Source organism: Ursus maritimus, unplaced genomic scaffold (assembly GCF_017311325.1).
Source record: "Ursus maritimus isolate PB19 unplaced genomic scaffold, ASM1731132v1 scaffold_17, whole genome shotgun sequence".
NCBI classification, from domain to species: Eukaryota; Metazoa; Chordata; class Mammalia; order Carnivora; family Ursidae; genus Ursus; species Ursus maritimus.
Genome location: NW_024424119.1, coordinates 50,782,014 through 50,803,688, shown reverse-complemented (window position 1 = coordinate 50,803,688; position 21,675 = coordinate 50,782,014). Strand labels below are relative to the sequence as shown.

The following is a 21,675-nucleotide window of genomic DNA, read 5'->3' as shown; positions in this document are numbered from 1 at the left end:
TTCGTTCATCATTGTTGTAGGCACTGTTTTTGCTCAAAGTCATTTCGGTGACAATATTCACACATACTTTCAACAACCACTTACCTCATTTATTTTTCATTCAGGAAATATTATTTTTTTAAGTGTCTGACTTCAGGCTGGGGTCATGATCTCAGGGTCCTGGGATCAGGCCTGTGTGGGGCTCTGTGCTCAGCAGGGACTCTGCTTGAGGATTCTCTTTCTCCCTCCCTCTCTCTGCCTCTCCCCCTGCATGTGCTCTTTCTCTCTCTCTCTCTCTCTCGCTCGCTCTCGAATGCATGCGTGGAGGGGCAAAAGGAGAGGGAGAAGCAGACTCCCCACTGAGCAAGAAGCCTCACGTGGGGCTAAATCCTAGGACCCCAAGATCATGACCTGAGCAGAAATCCAGAGCCAGACACTTAACTGACTGAGCCAGCCAGGTGTCCCTCAGGAAATATTATTGAGTATGTAATACAGTTGTCGTGGATCATTGATGCAGAGATAAGTATTCTAGGTAGGGTCACTCAACACATGTGGTGGAACGTGTTAGCCTAGGACAGATCATTGAGTGATAATCCTGTCACTACCATATAAATATTTACTGAGCATCTTGATTTTGTTCCTCCTGTGCCAGTCACGAGGGATGCTATGATGACTGAAATATGTCTCTGCTCAGGTTCCTTCTAGTTTAGTAGATTGTCTCTCAATGAGTCAGGTGAGCTGGGCAAATGATAGAATCACAGGAAGGATTTAAAATAACACTGCTTGGAGACCCAGACATCTTAGTACAAGGGCAACTTTAGCTTTCCTGGATTGTATCAAGTCCAGCACAGATCCCATGCACATGCAGGTACTTAATAAATGCTCACGGAAGGTGATGATAATGAAGTGAGATAAGGGAAATCCGAAACCACTCTCTAGGGATGTGGTTCAGGGGATGGAATGCTTTAGAAAGAGTCCATGTGAGGGAAGACTAAAGGAATTGAGGTTACTTATACTGCATCATGGAGAAAAGAAAGGTATGGACAAAATTGCCATCTTCAAATATCTAAAGAGATATTGTTCATGTGTTTTAAACATCAGTTCTTGGCTAGGCAGGACAGGACATGAGGGAATTATCTTAAACGAGAACAGGAGGGACTTAGATTATCTCTCAATGGGAAGGAACTTAGCTGAAAGGATTGTGAGATGGTGGAAAGCAACATGATTTTGAGAAAGGACTTGGTTATTTTAGGAACAGGGAATGCTGATTATTATTGGGGAAGTGAAGAGCTTGGGGCCTCCAAGTCAGCCAATTACTAGCTATATGATCCTGAGGAAGTGATTTCACCTTTCTGGGGGTCAGTTACTTGATTTCTTAAATGGGGATAATGACAGTATTTATTTATTTATTGGATTGTCGTGAGGATTAAATTAGATGAGGTATAAAAAGGCATTAGGAATATCTGTACCAGGCGCAGAAAAAGTGCAACCGATGATGGATGCTATTCATTGCTATTAATCAATGCTGGTCCTACCTGGGGAGAAACCCTAGCACCACCACTCTCCACATAAACATAAGCTGTCCTTTCAGAGACATCAAACAAGCAAATACTGCTGTGTATTGTGACACAGTCTCATCAAAAACACATGTGAACACTCAGCAAGTGAAATAAAATAAGACTAAAATAATAGAGTCAGTGAAGTGGTGAAGAGCATGGAGTCCATAAAATATGTGAGTACTTAGAACAGTGCCTGCCACCTAGGAATTGTTTGCCCTTGACAGAACAAAACCACAGTGCAAGCTAAGGTTAATTTTTAAGTGAAAGCTTCAAAAAAGCCCTATATGAGTTCTCCGGTGGGAGAAATTTCTCCAAATTTGTGTGCACCAAACAAACAGGTGGATGAGGTTTGAATGCATTGACCAGAAAGATCTTAGTTGTCTCGAGCAATGAGCAGTTATTCACTATTTGGATGTCCTAAGCTTTTATTTTTAAAACATTTGCAGGCACTACTTTGAATACCCTGCTTGTCAGCTTCGAAGAAAGACATTTGTTTCTGATATTTTGAATACACCCAAGAAACAGTCCTCTGCATTGTGACTGTATTCTATAAACTTGACTTCATAGCAATTATAACTCTGCAGCACATTTAACTTACCAATATTTATTGAAATATTTTTAGCTGCAAAAACATTTTATGTTCACTATTATTTATTAATGCCCTGTTTTAAAATATTACACATAAAATTTATTCCAGTGCACATTAGTAAATAAATTATGCTTGTAATTTCTAATGCATTTTTAATTATAAATTTATCCATGTCTACCTTTATTTATGATAGTGGTGTTTCACTGTTGAACATACTGTATATTAATGGAGACACTGTTAATTATGCATTCTTAGAAGTTACATTCGACAAAACATACGAGTCTGTTTTTTTATATCCTAAGTCCTGTTAACATCAATTAATTTAGGAGTTGGCGCTCGCAGTACTAGCTAACCTTTAGAGCAAGAAAAGATACTATTAGCAGCTGGTTAACAAGGCCTGGATTTGGGGAAAGGACTGCAATTATATATAAATGTAGCCAGAAAGATGCCATCTAATGCCAGCCAGATGTTTCATGTTCACCCCAAGTATCTAAAAAGGGATCCTCACCAGAAATAATATTCAGTACAAAAACACAATAGAACAAAGGTTAGTGAATCTCTGCTGAGCCCCCAGAACTGATCTGTACTTAAATAGTATCTGCAAAGCGCTGTTTTAAGATTTTCTGGTTGGTTAATGCTGTGCTTCCCTCCCACCTACCAAACTCACCTTATTATAAACAATACATTTGCTTTAAAAAATTGTTCACATTCAAATGTTATTTTAATTTGAAAAAATACTATATTGTTCTGAAATTGTATACTTTTTCAGGGGCTTCCTTGAAATAGTTTGAATGGATTTTTGACTAATTTACTGTTGTCCTGAAATTGCTTTGTACCATAGGAGTGTAAATGCCTATGTTTTCCCTCTGGGAGGAAAAAATCTATTTCAAAAGGAGAGGGAACTAAAATTGGGGAAATAGCAGGGAAACATATTCACATATATAAAATATTAAGAACACACATTTGCAACGAAACTAGAAGGTGCCTCTGTTTTCCCACAGCTCTGGCAGGGCTTGAAAGAGCATTACTTTCATCCTATTATGTTTACTCTCAGCCTGTTGTCATAAGCTTGGCAAAGTGGTATTTTCCATGTGCAAATTCTGCTTATGCAAAATAAGATTTCCAATTGCATCATTTCATGTTCATGTTTTGAGCATCTTTTCATTTAACACACATTTTACCAAGTGTTTATGATGTTTTAAGATTTCAGTATAAAAAGAAATAACAAACGTTCCTTTCCTTATGGCCTGTCAAGGAGACAGATGTGTCTTGAAAGAACAGAAAATGTGATAAATGTTGAACATGGAGAATGAGGCTCTTCATGCGGTCCAATAGCGAGAGGTGTTCTGGGAAAGCTTCCCGGAGGAAGCAGTATATGAATTGGATCTTCAAGAATGAATAGAATATACTTAGAAATGGTTACAATGCCGTGTGTGTGTGTGTGTGTGTGTGTGTGTGTGTGTGTGCGCGCACGCGCACATGTGTATTAAAATCACTTGGGGGTTGGGGCGCCTGGATGGTGCAGTTGGTTGGGCAACCAACTCTTAGTTTTGGCTCAGGTGGTGATCTCCGGGTGATGAGATTGAGGCCCGAGTTGGGCTCTGCACTCAGTGTAGAGTCTGCTCAGGACTCACTCTCCCTCTGCCCCACCCCCACTGAAAATAAATAAATCTTAAAAAAAAAAAAAGCACGTTGGGGTTTATCCTTTTATAATATTGCCACATGTTGTATAGAAACCTAAGACAGCCACTAAAGAGGTCACAAGATGTGCTGGGTGACATCTCTAGCCATCTTAGACCTTCCAACCATTCTGGCTGCCATTGACCGAAAGGCAAGACTGGCAGAAAAACTGCCCACCAACCCACAAAATCTTAAGAAATAATAGATGGTTGTTCTTTTAAGCCACAAAGAAGAAGGAGGAGGAGGAGGAGGAGAAGGAAGGGGAAGAAGGATGAGGAGGAGAAGATGAGGAGGTACAAGAAGGGGAGTTTACTGAGCAGAAAGGGATAGGGCAGGACTTGTGGAAAGCAAGTGCATAAAGGCCCTGATTCTTGCTGCCAATCTTGGTGTGCTGGGCCATAAGAGCTGGCATTTACAGAACACTGCCTGTTCTAAGCAGTCTCCACACAGTAGCTCATTGAATCCTCACAACAACCTAGATGAAGGAACTGAGATATAGAGAAAGCAAATAACTTATTGGAGGCACACAGACAATGGGTGTCTTTGAACCTCCGTCCATTGCCCCTCTTCTAGTCCTGGTGACCAGAAGAAAATGAACCTCCATCCTCTACCATGGTCTCCTCCATTCAGTTGGTCTGTCTACTCTCTTCCTTATCTGCCTACCTTCCCAACACCATTCCAGTTGGTTTCCTTTTCACCCTATGTCCGTCCATCATACTGGGAGCTTCTGAGGTCCACACGGCATCTCAGTTCCTTGACTTTTGTTTTAGATTTTATTTATTTTAGAGAAAGAGCGAGAGCGGGGAGAGGAGCAAAGGGGATTTTCCCAAGCAGACCCCTCACTGAGCATAGTGCCCCACGTGGGGCTTGATTTCACAACCCTGAGATCATAACCCGAGCTGAAATCAAGAGTCCAACGCTTAACCGGCTGAGCCACCCACGTGCCCCTATCTCACTCTCAATAACTTTTTCCTCCATTCTACCTCAGCCAGGACCTCATTCTCACATGACTCTTCATCTGAGGTTATTAAGACATCTGTCTCTGAGGATAACCTCCATCTTTCTGCCTTACTTTACTAGTCACCTTCATCACATATGTTCTGGGACCTACAGGCCAGTGACATGAGCCTTTCTGGAATTCTCTTATATACCTAGCCAGCATCCATTCTGTGCCCCTTTATTATTTTTATTTTTATTTTTTATTTTTTTAAAGATTTTATTTATTTCTTTGACAGAGAAACAGCCAGCGAGAGAGGGAACACAAGCGGGAGGAGTGGGAGAGGAAGGAGCAGGCTCTCCCAGCAGAGCAGGGAGCAGGGAGCCTGATGTGGGGCTCGATCCCAGGACTCTGGGATCACGCCCTGAGCCAAAGGCAGACGCTTAACGACTGAGCCACCCAGGCGCCCCTATGCCCCTTTGAAAAGCACTTTAAAAAGCTAAGGTTATAAGCTCCTTGACCCCATCACACCTGTCTGGCAAAACTGCTGCTTGAATTAAACCAATTGCTTCCTCTTTGTGTGCCCGTATCTTGACTGTTGAAACTAACAGTTTCAGAAAAATCACACAAACCATTATATTAGTATCACCACAAATTCAGAGTCTCCATTCTCAGTGGGATCCCCAACATTGTCCTTGAAATCATATCGTATTTCCCTGTACTCCAACTTGCCCACTATTTCAAATTCAGTCAAACTTGACCATAAGTTTCATGAGGGCAGAGTCCCTGTCTGGTTTTTTCACCACTGAATCTCCAGTGCCTAGGATAAGCTTAATACATATGCACTCAATCAGTATCTGCTCACTGACTGAGGCGTAGTAGTAGTGGTAAGCATATTATGTAAATAGTAGTAAATGTTAGCTATGTGCCAGGCTCTATTCTATGCGAGTTATATGTATTAACTCATTTAATCCTCATGACAACCCAGTGAGGTTAGTTAGGGCTTTTGTCATTCCCATTTTACAGATAAGGAAACTTATAGGGGCTGCTTGAAGAATGAAATCACAAAACTAGTGAAAGGTACAGTTCCTCAGAACCTGTACAAGCTTCGAGGGTCCAGTCGATTTCAGTCTTAGATAGGTTGAGTTTTATGTGTCTGAGGGACAAACAGCAGCTTTGCTGCAGACTGGCGCTCAGGAAGAAAGTGAAAATGAAGATTAATATTGAGGAGGGGACAGCTAACCTGGTGACCTTGGAAAAGAGATTTTCAAATCTTGTTCACACACTTTGCTTTAGCAGAGGGCCTCCAACAGGTCCCCAGTGGAACTGTAGTGTTGTGTTGCAAGAGAGCATTTGGGTGTCAAGGGGTTTTTTTCCTCCCTGTGTGAGCTAAGAGAGCAATCACGTATTTGAAAACATGGGGGACGATACATGGTGTATTTGTTGGTGACTTTAATATTGTGTAATGATGCCCAGGGTTGAAATTCAGCTTTTTTTTTTTTCCCTTCCTTTTGCTAAGTTGCATTTTTGAGAGGCTTTCTGGGCCATCTTTCAGATAGGAGAGAGATCCTAGCATTGCACTACTTGAGTCCCTCTTTCCCCTTCACGGTGTCCCCCCCCCATTCTGTTAGGAGACAGACCACCAACAGTGAGCTCCTGTTCTGTGCCAGTCTTCTTATCTCACGGAAACCTCCCTTCTGTTCTTTAAAAAAATTTTTTTCATTTATTTTTTTTAGAAGTATAGTTGACACACAATTCCCTGCAGTTCTTAAGGAAGATAGCTATTTCCATTTTACAAATAATAAGGGTAATAAGTAACATTTACTAGGTATTTATGTGTCAGGCACCGTGCTAAGTGCTTTACAAGCATCATCCCATTCCATTCTCACAGGAATACTCTAAAATTGGAACTACTGTACGGATGAGAAAACCGAGAGTCAAGAGAGGAGAAGGGTCATTTCTGAGGCTACACAAGTTACAGTTGGCATTTGAACCCAAGTCTTTGTGATCCAGACGCAAAGCTGTCTCATCACTCATTTCTGGATAATTGAGGGCTTTTTTCCATGGAGAAAGGAGAAGGAGATTTGAAGGAGAACCCTAATGTTGATTTCTATCCGACGCAAAACCACGGGTGCTGCGTCCCGCCAGATTCCCGGCTAACAATCTGTGACTCAGGCCTTACCCGGACCGCAGAAGTGCAGCGCATGCGTACGGCCTCCGTTCGGCCCCGCCCCCCCGGGAGGGCTTCATTCCTTGCTCTCTGCTCTGGGGCTTGCGCACTACGTCCCCAGCCAGCGGCGTCTTCCCGGTCGGGGACTTCCGGTGCGCGGGGTGCGGTTCCGGGTCGTGGCGCGGCTCCGGGTAACAGGGCTGCTGCTCGGCCGGCCGGCGGCGGCGAGCAGTGGGGGCATGAGGGCGAGTCGGGAAAGCGGCAGTTGAGCCGGCGGGGAGGAGCGCCAGTCCCCGAGGATTCCGAGAGTGCGGAGCTCGGGGCAGGGGCCGGGAGGCGCGGGGAAGCCGGGCCCTTTCCTCAGGAACGTGTCCCGGGGCCGACCCGGCCCGTAGTGTGGCAGCAGCTTCAGGTAAAGGTTGCCCTAGCCGCTAGCTCTCTCGCTCACTCTCCCGTCAGCCCACCCGAGGAGCCTGGAGGTCCTCCTCAGTCCTCCGCTCTGGGCGCTGCCCCGAGGGATAGCCTGCCTGGCCCTTGATCAGGTGTCCATTGAGCATCCGTTTCCTCGTACTTTCCAGAACTGGAGGCTGCTGTGAGCCTGACAGCTGGGTGTGTGATTGGGGGAGGAGAAGCCAGTGCACTGGGTAGTGTTGGGTGGGGGAGGGCTGTCTCCGGCAGGTTCTGGCCCTACCACTTCGCAACATCTAGGTGTCCTAATCTTCATAACATGGAAATTGTTTTTAAAGCATTGTCTGTGTGGTCCCTGTTTCCTTAGCGCCCCTTCCCCCTAATTGGCCCAAAGGAGTAAGCATCCTCGCAAAACTTTTTTTTTTTTCTAGCTGGAGCGTTGCTGGAACTTGGATTCAGCTTTTTATGAGAATGGGAAGGAGTCTTTTAAATCTGGTTAAGGCTAAAAAAAAAATGTAGTTTAAACAAGATTATTACTTTAAGTGAAGACCCAAAAGTTGACTCAGAAATTGGTTAAAATTTTATTTGAAATGAATGCAAGTAATTTTTGAAGCCTGTCACAGTACATGTCACTGTGCAACGCATCATGTTATAAACCTAACGCAGCAAAGTTAAAAACTTCCCCGGGTGTGAACAAATGGAGACAGGCCTTAACACACATCAGTTAAAACAAAGTCAACATTCTCATTCTATTTTTCATAAGCGAAAGGGGAAGATGGTTAATAAATCCTAGTGGAACAGGAAAAGTTGGCACCATGTTTTATTCCTCATTTTGTGAGCCCACACAAGGTGCTTAGTAAATGCTGAAAGAGTTCTTGATGAAGCATTGATTATTGTGTTCGTCTTTTGCAGTCTACACACTTGGAATTTCCTGGAGCCTATGAGGCATGCTAGTGGCCCCTTTGTCATTTAGCTTTGTGCTCATATCTACTTTCAATTACTGTGATGCCAGACTATACTCACATTATATACCTCTTGATCTGGCTCCAGCTATGTTTGAAAAAGTCCCCTTCCTTAATTCCCTACCCCGATCCTTTACTCTAGATAAGTAGGTCCTCAAATCAACTTTGTTTTCTCTTCGTCCATTGTTTTTTGGTAGGACATTCTCCCTGCCTAGGTTTCTCCTTTTTTGTTTCCACTTACTGAGATGTTACCCGGGGCCCAGCAGAAACTGGTCTCCCTCAACCAATTCAAGACAACCCCAGTTGGAAAAGATTTCTTTTCTGGAATCCTATAAATACTCATTGTAATAATTTCGCTTAGCAAACATTTACTGAGTATGTATGTATGGGTGTCATCATGCTAGACAATGTATAGGTAAGTAAGACTCAGTCCTTGCCTGCAGGGTGCTCAATTTAGTGAGAGAGATAAGGAAATAATTCCGAGACAGAGTGATAAGTATACTGTGTGAAGGGCCTTTCTGTGATACAGTGATAGCACAGAAGGAGGGGTGGGTCATTAACTTTGAGGAGTGTGCTTTGGTCACCTAATGCTTCATAATGTGGCGTTAATTAAGTGTTATTTACTAGGTGCTGAAAGTATATAGGTTTCTCTTATTTAATCATTTTAACTTCAATTTACAGATTAGGAAGATTCAGGATAAATTACACATCTGGTACGAGACAGAGGCGGGATTCAAACCCAGGTCTGTCTGATGCCTACATCTGTGCTTTTTTTATCATGTGCTTCGCCTTCTTTCACACACCATAACACTATATACAAGTACATGTTGAAGAAACTATAAAAGAGAAAAAATAATGAATGTCAATGAATGGTATAGTAATCCTTTAAATGTAGAGAAGACTGTGATCTTTCAAGGTCAGAAGGTGGTAGACGGGTTAGTTCAATTTTGAATATGAGCATTGAGCTATAGAGAGTAACGTGGAGTCTGGATTCAGTTCCTTGTCCTTCCTCTTACTGCTTGATCTTTGGCAAGTTTCTTAATTCCAGTCATTTTCCTCAAGTTTGGGTTGGGATAGGGGGATAATATTGATCTCGTGGAGTGTTGTGAATATTTAATGAGCTAATGTGGATAAAGGGCCTGATACATGGTAATGGTTCCCTGAAATGATAGTTGTAAGATGCAAAGATGCAATTTTTATGGTGGTTTTAGAGTGGCAAGTAGACCAGACTGAATAAAGCAAGCCAGTGCTTCTTTTAGTGGGGATACTGTAGGGGTCAAAGTCAGTGAGGGCTTCAGTGTCATCAAGAGAGGTAAAGCCCAGTTTCTGCCCATAATTTTTCCAGTTAATAAATGCTTTGAGGATCTCTGATTCGTTCAGCAATGCCAGGGAAAATGTTAAGACCCTGGGGATGCAAAAAGAAATAAGACCAGTGCCCACCCTGAGGTGGTTGACCTTCCAGTGGGGGAGATGTAAGTATGTGCAGGTAAACTGTAGTGAGGTGCTGAAGGTACTGATAGCAGTCCCCACAGGATACCGTAGAGCACAAAGGAGGGATCACTGATAATGGTAGCTAATGAGCACTTACTATGTGCTAGCATTGTGTTAAATGCATTGTCTCATTCCTGTGCAGAAAGGTGGTGTTGGCATCCTGTTTCTACAGATGAGGAAACTAGAGTGCAGAGAAGTTGAATAAGTTCCTTGAGTTTATGCAGCTCTTAGAGCTGTGAGTAGAAGGGATTATCTGTTAGACTTTGGTATCTTTACTCTTTGTGATGTGAATAGGTGGATGGGGACCCTCTGAAGAGACTTTCACAGAGATGCTAGCCCTTGAGCCATAGCTTCAGAGTAGCGTTGGTGTGCCTTCACTATGCTAGACAGCAGGGATAATGAGGAGTGAATGTGGCTGCTGCTGAAACTCATGGCCTCATCTGTCACAGTAATAAAAGTAGAGGGTTGTTTTGTTTGTTGACTCATAACTGAAGACTTCAAAACTTGTAGTTCAGTGGATTTGTATATATTTCAGGGTAAGAGAATTTGCTGGACATCTGTTATTATGTTGTATAGGCCTTATTGTTAAGGACACAGCAATAGATACCAAATTATATGACTAGGAATTTTGTCACATTGCATTTTTTTCCCCAGGGGAGGTGCCCTGACTTTGTGCTTTCTGTGAGTTTGAGGTTTTCGAGAAGTTTTGACTCAAAAGTTAGCACATTTCAGCTTGTGCTAAATTTAAAACAATTGAGCACGTGTATTTTAGTCATTGTTAAATGTTTTTGTATATCTTACTTCCTTCAGTCTTTGGAATTCTTTGAGATAGGTGGTATTACCCCCATTGAATACATGAGCAACCTGAGACTTAGTGGTTAAATATATTGCCCAACTCACATAGCTAGTGAGTGATGACACCAGAAAAAATTGGCCAAAAAAGAGTAAACAAATATTTGTTAATTCTCTTTTGAGCATGTACCTCAGGGTTCTCCAGCTCAAGTGCTCATGATAAAGAGTAGGATGGACGTTGGTGAACTGGATGGCATGGGACCAGTCTGAAGGTAGCAGTTGCTGCTCAGCTCCAGTTGCTTATTGCTGTGTGAGGAAGGGGTCTGGTGTCCCTGGATCTTCTGAGGGATGATACTCTTTTTGTTTGTTATTTTTAAAAAATTTTTATTTTATCCTGATGTGGGATAATATTCTTTTGGGGGGGAGATAATATTCTTGAGGGAGTATTCAAGAGATGCTGAAAATCTGGATTTTAATGTATTTAATTTTAAAATTTGCCATTTGAAAAAATTATTGTATAGACCAAAACACGTCTGTGGGCTATGTACAGTCTAGGCTGCCTGATTATGAACTCTGATTTACCTGATTGCTGAAATTTTGGTACCCGCTGTCCAAAGCAGAAGGTACAACACATGTAATGATTATTGATCAGAAGTCTACTGGTAAATTGCCAGAGTAAGGGTGTATTGTAATTAACTCATACTGATTATGTTTGGGGAGGTGGCACGGTGAATACTTTCATTATATAATCAGGCTAATTTTCAGGAGGGATAGGGTTTAGATGAGGAGATGACCTTGTAATACTTTTGCTTTGTGTTCTTAGCTGTTTAAATGCTACCAGATTCTTGTCTTTTGGTCCTCTTTACAGTACATGAAGTGAACAAGAAGGGTAATCATAACCTCTTGAAATGAAGAAACTGGTGCCCAGTGAATGACAGTTTAGTAGAAAGTGCACCAGATTGAGAGGGACCTGAATTCTGAATACAGTATGCCACTGTAGCCTTTTGCTTTTGGTCATTTACAAATCCTTGTATCTTTTTCCCATCTGGGTGATAATGAGGAGCTCACCTCAAGTCCTGCTAAGGTCTTTCCAGGATGCCAAGCTTCTTGATTCTAATTCACACTCTTAAAGTCACACCAGTGATTACCAGCAGACCCTAGTGGAGAATTGTTCAAATCTAAAATGCTGCTCCTTCTCTCATGATGGCAGGTAGGGAGCTACTGCTCAGCTCTTCCCTCTGTTCTTTATTCATCACTAATTCTGGGAAAGGACCTTAACATCCAGGTGCTTTCCAAATGCATACAGTGGTTTGTTGACTTTATATACACATGATTGAAAGGGGGCATAGAGACACCCACCATAGTGAGAGAAATATGGTCAGGGAGTTCCCAGCCCAAGGGTTTAATTTATTTATTTTTTGATACTCAGCCTCCACAAGGTGAGAATTGAAGAAATATTGTTCTTCTAGATACTTGTTTTCATCCATACTCTGTTGTATAAGTAAATAGCATAGAATATAAAAATGAGGAAAATAAATTCTGACCAGTAACTCAAAATTTATTATCTCTAGTTGGCAGCAGTCTAGATATACAGAGGAAATAGATTTAATATAGGAAACAAAATTTGGACCCAAAGAAGAAAACAGTTTTAAGTAATTGAAAGTGAGAAAAATGGGAGAAACCACTTGAACAACAAAACTTAAATTCTGGAAACAGCAAGAAGGTACTAGAATAACTATTGGAATTAAATTATAGTCATCACTTGTGAAATAAACTGAGTATTATGTCACATTTACCCCTAAATATATGCAGTGTTAAATTCATACCCTATACTTGAGTATATTTTTATATGTTTGAATATATTTTTATTTTATGCTTTTATTGATGCAGACAAAATGGACTGAATGTGTAAAACTTAAAAAATAACATTTTTTAGTTCCCTGTGGACTTATCTTACAGTACTGTATTATAAATAAGTACTCTTTCAGTAGAGAAAATGGTAGAAAATTGTTAGAAGGAATAGTTTTCTTTTAAATCAATTAAGAAAAAATAAAACAGTAAATTTTTTTTTAAAGATTTTATTTATTTATTTATTTGACGGAGAGAGAGACAGCCAGCGAGAGAGGGAACACAAGCAGGGGGAGTGGGAGAGGAAGAAGCAGGCTCATCGTGGAGGAGCCTGATGTGGGGCTCGATCCCATAACGCCGGGATCACGCCCTGAGCCGAAGGCAGACGCTTAACCGCTTTGCCACCCAGGCGCCCCTAAAACAGTAAATTTTTAATCTGAACTTTAGTTGTTGACATAAAGGAGACTAACAAAGAAGACCTGAGGTTGAATCTTGAAGCAATGTGAGGTGGGGCTTTAGAGTCCCAAGCACCTGGATTGGAATACTGGCTCTGTCAGTTATTAACTGTGTGAGCTGGACCGTCTGCAAACTGAGGCCAGCACTGCCAGTCTCATCTGGTGCTTGGGAGGATTAAGTGAAACCACTTATGTGAGTACCCGGTACTACAGGGCGTCTGGAGAGATGCAGGTACCAGCGTGCAGGGGCATAACACATTCAGATACAGTATAGCGTGGTGAGAAATGGCTCTGTGGAGTGGTTGTGAAGAAGTGAGACTCATTTTCATGTCTGGATAATGGGATGAGTCTCGTTCGTTTCTAGTTGTGCTTCGTGAATTAGGGCACCTACCAAGCCTGCACTGTTGAGGCGTTTTAGTATGCCTTTTTTAGGTGTAGGGTTGAATGAAGTCATCTTTTAGGTTAAATGAATTGATCTGTTAAATAATAATAAAGACTTCCGATTGCTTATATTACCTTTTTGTGGTGTGCCCATGACTGCCCGTTGAAGTTGTTAAAACAAGGCGTATTATGCTCTCCTTGTCTCTGTCTTAACAAATGCAGAAACCGAACCTTAAGAAGTAACGTGATTGAAGGCAGAGAGCTGATACTGACAAAGCTTGGATTCAAACCTTTGGGGTTTTGTTTGTCTGTTTTTACTCTGAACACAGTGTTTTTGTCACTATTCTGTGCTGTTTTAGATTTGGTTGCTGGCCCTTGTTTTAGAACGGTCATCAACTATGGCCTTTCTTACTCCTTTAAACTTAATGCCTGCAGAAAGTTGTTATTGATTATATTGTGTAAGTGTTTGGTTACAGGTATAATCTTATGAAGTTTAAAGATTTAATAAAACTAATCATAATACTTCTAGCAGAGATTGGTGGTGATTGGTTACAGATGTATTGCTAACGGAAATATGAAGTGGTGAAAATTTTCTGGAGGTCACCTTGGCATTATTTATCCAAGCCTTAAAAAATAAGTCATACAAGCCTTTTGAGCTTGTAATTTCATTTTTAGAATTTCTTTTCAAGTTTTTATTTAAATTCCAGTTAGTTAACATAGAGTGTAATGTTAGTTTCAGGTATAGAATTTAGTGATTCATCACTTACATAGGACCCAGGGCTCACCACATCAAGTGCCCTCCTTAATCCCCATCACCCATTTAACCCTTCCCTCCTGCCCACCTCCCCTCCAGCAACCCTCTGTTCTCTGTAGTTAAGAGTCTGTTTTATGGTTCGCCTCTCCCTGCCCCCCCCCCCGCCGCTATGTTTATATGTTTTGTAGAAATTTTTGGTAAAGAAATAATCAGAGATGTAGAAAAATAATTATGTTGCAAGATGTTCACTGCATCAGTACTTACATCAGCAAAAATTAGAAACAACTTTGGTAGTTAACAAAGAGCAATTATGGAAAGACCATTGAATGGAAGTATTGTGCAGTCATCTTAGATTTTTAGAATTTTGTTGACATATTAATATGTTCATCATGTAATATACAATGAAAAAGATATAAAACTATATAAAGTACAATCTCAATTATGTCAAACATATATGCAAAGGAAAAAAAAGAAATGGTGAGATTATGTCTTTATACTTTTCTTGGTTTTCCAAAGTATTCTCTGATAAATTATTTTTTAATAAAATCATTAAGTTTAAACTTAGTGTTAAGAAATGTGAGTAGAGCCAATGAAAATCATTTCAGTCAAAAACTTTTCACTAATGCAGATGATCTGAAGTAATCAATGGGTTGTTATTTTCAAGTTAGTTTTAACCTCAATTGGTTTACATTTAGAATATGGTTTCAGGGCGCGTGGCTGGCTTAGTCGGTTAAGCGGCTGCCTTCGGCTCAGGTTGTGGCCCTAGGGTTCTGGGATCGAGCCCCACATTGGGGCTCCCTGCTCAGCGGGGAGTCTCCTTTTCCCTCTGACCCTCCACACTACTCATGCTCTCTCTCTCAAATAAATAAAATCTTAAAAAAAAAAGGATATGGTTTCATGTATATTGATGTAAATGATGTTGAGGTTCCCAGACTAAGCCTTTCTCTAACTCCCCCCAAATCCTATTTAAGACAGTATCATGCAAGAAGAGTTGCATTTGTGTTAGTGGTACCAGTGTCCTCTTCAGTGGCCAGTGGGAGAGTGGTAGCCTTCTGACAGCTGTCTTTCAGAGTACACTCCTCTCTGTGAGGTTGGACATTGGTATATGGAGTGTTTATGTGAATTGAATGCTTATATATGGATGGGGAAGTACTTTTTTTGGTATGGGAGATTGTAAGTGTGACTTCCTATCTTTTTCTAAGGAAAAAAGGTCAAAGTTTGGGTTTTAATTTTTATGGTAACTATTCAAAAAAATACGAATATTAGAATGTCATGATGAATTTGTGCTTCTCTCATTTTCATGTATTTCACAATTGAAATTGCAGTAGTTTCAGCATGTACATATCAGCAAGATGGCCTGTTAGGGTTGTTGTTGTCGTGGTTGTTGTTGTAAATGGTAATTCTCCTATATACAATATAAAAAACATGCAAAAATTTTAACGATGTATTTGAGCATATTTAAATTAGGAAAATACCAGACAAGATGTTTCTTTTTGTAAACTGCTTCTGTCCAAAGCATTCTGTATATTATCAGAATGAAAAATGACAGCACTTTGTCATCTGTTCAAATTGATATTGCACTCTATGCAATGACAGCTGAAAAGGCCCACAGGTGCCATATAAAGAGGTGACCATGTTGTCATATTTCATTTCGGCATCCCTCTGCAAAGCCATAATTACCTAATTAGGTTGTTAATTAGGAGATTAGCATTTCACTATATTGATAGAATGCTCTTTACCGGCGTGGGGCTAGATACAGATTTGTCTGCCCTAATTTATAATCTCTGCCTTTTTTGTACTTATTTATTTGCTTAAGTTCCTGATGTGGGGCAATTCAGTTTACCTGAGAAACAGTTTGTTTATAAGCTAATGAAGCTTTGATCACTGGATTAAAGTTGCTGAGTTAAAATGTGAACAGAATTAAAAGGGTGGTCACATCCCCAAAACGATAATAAAAATTCTGAGTTGGTAGCATCTGTATGCTCATTAGCATAGGCAACAAATACATAATAAAAAATAAAATTGTTGGTTTTAAAAAAAAATCCAAAATACAAAAACTAAGTCTGAAATGTGATAGAGATTTATTTATCCTAAACTAGGCGAAGGCAATTATTTAGTTCTCTTGAATAACAAATGTCTATCATTTACACTGGAGGCTTATAAAATATGTTAAGTATTTTGAACATGTTTCAGAAACTGAAGCTTGGTTAATGACTTTGGAACAAATATATTCAGTCTTCAGTTTAGACTTCCTTAGATAGTCATCATGCATCACAGTTTATTTCATTTGTTTCTTCTGTCCATTAGTCTGTGCTTGGAACATTCTCTTCTCACGGCCTTTGCAGTCCTGAGTGCTTCTGGAATTTGAAGTATTTCACAGTAACCTTCACTTGGTGAACTATGTGTAGTAAGCGGCATTTCTATCAAGTGTGTCTAACCTTTTTTTGTGGGAGCAGGGTAGGGGCCAGCAAAATAATGATTTTCGTGTATTTTCACTCCAGTGCATGCTTTGACTATAATGTTTGTAGTTTGCATTATATGTACCTTTTCTGATCTTTCCAGTTAAGGAGATGCAGAGTTTTAGGAGCGCAGTGTTAGGAGCGCCGTTCCCACTTAGGAGTTTAGCTCCTTTTGATAGAACCAAAATGAGAGCCGGTGTTGTAGAAAGTGCACGTGTACTTAAGTCCTTTTTCCGTGCAGTTGTTAGGAAGAATTGCATTTGTTTATACCTGTAATGTTCTTTACAATGAAAAAATATTTTAAAATATTTGTATATGAAGAATATATCATGTGAAATCTTTTAGTCAAGTTAAGATTTTGCTTAATTGTGATCATTCATGTATTGGTCAATATCTGCTGACTATACGTGAGGCACTAGGCATATGTCTGGGAATTGAGCAATGAAAACTCCAGACACCGACTCTGCTATCCTGGGACTTGCAGTCAAGTACTGACTAGTTTGAGAAATGTTTAGTAATGGGAGTGAAAGCGAGCATGGAGGAGTACCTACCCTGGACTTGAAAAGGTCAGACCTTCTTGGGGCAGGTGAAGTCTGAATTGGGATCCGGAAGGTGAAGGAGCAAACTGAGCCAGTGGAAGGAAGGAGAAAACTGTTCTAGACAGAAGGAGTACATGCTCAAAAGCTGAAAAAAGAACTGAAACGTGAGTTTGGCTGGAATAAAAAGAAGTAAAGGGGTAAGTAGAAGATGGAGCTGCAGATGTAGGCAAGGTTCAGTGTTAGTAAAGAGTTTGGGATTTTAAGACAAGTTAGGAAACAAGTTATGTGAGGGATGGTGGCTTGGATAGGTTATGGAGGTAGAAGTGAATGAAATCTAAAGCGAGAACAAGATGCACAGGATTAATTAAATGGCTGTAGGGTTCACAGAAAGAAAGGAGTCAAGGATTCTAATTTGGACGTTGTAATTGTTTTATAATTTTAAGTGAGAATGTGCTTTAGTACATCAGAGAGAAGAAGTCATGAGACTTCGTTTCCAATATGACCAAAACACGTACAGTACTACCAACTAGTTTTCTTTCAGGTGATCTGGGAAGAATACTCATATTTGAGTCTTGCTTTTGGTTCCTGGATTGTGGGCAGCTTTGTGGGGTATGCAGTAATATCTTAATGAGGTCCAGAGAAACTGCGATTCTTCCCTGTTTTCTGGTGCTGGGGTATTGGGCGGTGGAATTAGGAGCACACCGGAGCTTTCCACAGCCTTGTGTTTTCTACCATGCCATGTTGCCTTTCTGGTTTTATCCCCTTCTGTTTGTTTATTCCAAAGCGAAGAGAAGTACTCCCCAAGGACCAGTTGCTGACAGAGGCATTGTGTGGTTAACTCTGTGTCTTCTTCCGCCCCGCTCTAGTGTGGATTAAAGTGTTGTCTGGTGCTTTGGTAGGAGAAGCTGCTTCGGCGCCTGAGGGTTTGTTTCAGCAAAGTCCAAGATTCTGTTGGGATTTCTGGCACTAGGATTTAATCTTCTTCAACTAGAAATGTCGATTAGGTACCTCCACCCAAGTTCGCTAACATATATGAAAGTTCTCCTTTTCCTGAGGAAAAGACTTGGAAGCTCCGATTTTTGCATGAGGAATTTCATCTCTCTTTGATGTAATCAGCATGTATTGCAAAGTTTTTAAAAATTTCATGGTTACAGTTGCCACCACTGTTCAGTTAAGTGATTTGTTGGCATCATTATGTTAGAATCGCCTGAAGTAGAAGAAGAAATCTAGGATGGAGCATGGATTCTGGCCTTTATGTGTTTCTACCCCCCCACCCCTCTATTTTTTAAAATTGGGATATAATTCTTAATGCCATAAAATTCCGCCCCTTTAAAATGTACAATTTAATAGGTTTTTTTTTGCATATTCACAAAGTTGTATAACCATCATCACTATATAATTCAAGAATATTTTTATCACCCAAAAGGAAGTCCCATACCCACAAGTAGTCACTCCTCATTTCTCCCTCCCACAGTTCCTGGCAACCATTAATCTACTTTCAGTGAACCTTTCATATAAATGGAGTCGTACATGATGTGGCCTTTTGTGTTTGGCTTCTTTTACTTAGCGTATTTTCAAGGTTCAGATATGTTGTAGCATGTGTCAGTACTTCATTCCTTTTTATTGCTGAATAATATTCCTTTCTGTGGAGATAACACTTTTGCTTATCCATTCATGAGTTGATGGAGATACGTTTTTCCCCCACCTCTTTGGCTATTGTGAATAATACTGTTGTCAACATTCCTGTGCAAGTTTCTGTGTGAATATATGTTTTCTGTTCTTTTCTAATGGATTGCTGGGTCATATGGTAACTCTGCTTAACATTTTGAAGAACTGCCAACCGTTTTCAAAAGTGGCTGCACCATTTTACATTCTCACTAACAGTGTATAAAGTCTGCCCCCTTTTTGCTTCTGCTCTCTTCAGGCTCTGTTGCTCTGGTGTGGGCTGGAAGCAACCTTAGGCTCTAGGAGTTCCATGAGCCCTTTGTCTTGATAAATGGGAAATATTCCATTTTTCTTGTTCCACCAAGTTTATCCTTCAAGCATATGTGTACCAGGCCTCATATTGGGTATTAGTGACAGGAAGCCAAATAAGGCTTTTAGTCTTTCCCTCTCAAGGACTTCCTAATCCAGTGTTTGGAACTTCTTATTAGGTAATGGGGGGAGAGGGAAAAGCCAGTGAAGAAAGTAACTGCCTAGGAATTTGTGAATTTCCACAGCATGGATCCTAACTTTAGAATCTGTGCAAAGATTGACTTGGTTTTCACAGCTTCTACGATTTCTTTTTCTTAACCCATCCTTTAACTCTTGCTATTCCTTGGATTTTGTCCCTGTGTTACTGCTCTTCTTTCCTCGCATATTTTCGCTGGGTGAGCTCATTCACATCTCGGTTTCATCTGTCATTTATATGTTGATGTCTTCCAAATTTGCTCAGCTCTTTCTCCTAGGCTTCAGATTTGCATATCCTTTGTGTGTCATTTATATGTTGTAGTCTCCCAGATTCACTCAGACCTCATTCTTGGGCTGTCAGGTTTACATCATGATGAATCTCCATTTGGGTACTCCATAGATATCTCAAGTTCACTGTGTTTGAAACATAATTCCTCATTTTCCTCTACCTGTTAAGCTGTTCCTACTTTTCAGTTTACAGTTTCATTTGTTGGCACTATCCTGCAGGCCATAGAATCTCCCTTTCTCCTTAATGCTCCACATCCAGTCACCCAGTTCTAGCAGTTTTATTTTCTACGTATTTCTTATCTATTTCTTAAATTTGTAGACCTATCTTTCACTGTGTTACTTCAGATTTCATCATCTTTCCCTGAGCTGTAGTCACAGCTTCATAACTAATCTTATGTCTTGTCCATCAGATTAATCTGTGCACCTGCCAGAACAGTCTCTCTGAAATGCTCATCTAATCAGCAGCTTTGAACTCTGTGTAGTTTTAGTTACTAAATACACGTTCTGCTGTTTCTTGTTTTAATGCCTTATCTCATGTTGTCTCTTCAACTTGAAAGAGATGAGTTTGTCTCTTTGACCCTTCTCCGAGCCATCCAGCTTCTCATCTTTGAAGATTCATCTTAGAACACGGAATGATTGCAGTAATAATAGTGGACATTTGTATAATGTTTACCATGGGCTAGACACTGTTATATGCACATAACATATGTGAATTCATTAAATCTTCAAAATAATCCTATGAGATAGGTACCAAAATTATTCCTGTTTCCACATGTGGAAACAGGCACTGAAATTGTTACTTTGCCTAGATGTCACAGTGAGTGAGTAGCTGAGTTCAGATTTGAACCCAGGCAGTCTGATGCTTGATTGCTTGCTCTGTCTCTCCTGCCTACCCTTTGTCAACCTACCTGATTATCTGTGCTTCCCCCACCTCAAAAGTTAGTTATCCTGGGGTGCCTGGGTGGCCCAGCGGCTAAGCGTCTGCCTTCGGCTCAGGGCGTGATCCCGGCGTTGTGGAATCGAGCCCCACATCAGGCTCTTCCGCTATGAGCCTGCTTCTTCCCCTCCCACTCCCCCTGCTTGTGTTCCCTCTCTCGCTGGCTGTCTCTATCTCTGTCGAATAAACAAATAAAATCTTAAAAAAAAGAAAAAGTTAGTTATCCTCTTCCTGCTTCTGTAATAACACATGCATGGCCTGATGTTAATCTGTAGTCCATAGGATAAATCTGGAGCAAATTTTTAAAACATTTTTGATCAAGGAGACAGCATTATAGATTATTTAATTGCTAACACTTCCCCCCGCCCCCATTATTCTTAAGGTGACTAAGTTGGAAGCGATCACTTTCCATTATCTTGATCTTAGTGTCATTCATCTCTGTGAAGCTTTGTCTGAATATCTAGTTTGATTTAGATATTTTTCCTTTGTGTTTCCATAGTACTTTGTTATAGAATCCTCTAGCATCGTTCTCATTCTTTATTTTTAAAAAATTTTTAATTTAAATTCAGTTAATTAACGTATACTGTATTATTCATTTCAGAGGTAGAATTCAGTGATTCATCAGTTGCCTACAATACCCAGTGCCCATTACATCACATGCCTTCCTTAATGCCCATCACCCAGTTACCCCATTCCCTCACCCACCTACCCTCCAGCAACCCTTGGTTTGTTCCCTATAGGTAAGAGTCTCTTATGATTTGCCTCCCTCTCTGTTTTCGTCTTATTTTTCCTTCCCTTCCCCTATGTTCCTCTGTTTGTTTCTTAAATTCCACATATGAGTGAACTCTTTATTGTGACCATTTGTGACTTACCTCCTTTTCTTGACTCCCTTGCTTGCCTCTTGGGGATAGGGAATAAGACTTACTACTTTATACTTCTAACTACTAGCATGGAGGAGGTATTCCTGCTTTTTTTTTTTTTTTTTAAAGATTTTATTTATTTATTCGACAGAGATAGAGACAGCCAGCGAGAGAGGGAACACAAGCAGGGGGAGTGGGAGGGGAAGAAGCAGGCTCATAGCGGAGGAGCCTGATGTGGGGCTCGATCCCATAACGCCAGGATCACGCCCTGAGCCGAAGGCAGACGCTTAACCGCTGTGCCACCCAGGCGCCCCGGTATTCCTGCTTTTTGAATGAACAGGGAAGTCTGCTTATACCCATATGTAGATTAGTGAAAGAAGAGGATTAAGAGGAGTGTGATGAAATGGACTTACATTGG

At 40.7% G+C, this 21,675-nt stretch overlaps 1 protein-coding gene across 9 annotated transcripts in view; it reads left to right on the top strand.

The window, feature by feature from the left end:
• The first annotated feature begins 7,075 nt into the window (after positions 1 to 7,075).
• Positions 7,076 to 21,675, top strand: part of MAPKAP1 (MAPK associated protein 1) — a 235,598-nt gene continuing 220,998 nt past the window's right edge. For 3 of the 9 annotated variants that reach the window (XM_040631895.1, XM_040631897.1, XM_040631893.1), the window contains exons 1-2: positions 7,187 to 7,326; positions 8,966 to 9,027. The gene's annotated coding sequence lies outside the window, so the exon portion shown is untranslated. Of the gene's footprint in view, positions 7,327 to 8,965; positions 9,028 to 21,675 lie in introns of all 9 variants that reach the window. The other 6 variants (XR_005835250.1, XM_040631892.1, XM_040631891.1 and 3 more) reach the window with 5 other exon arrangements.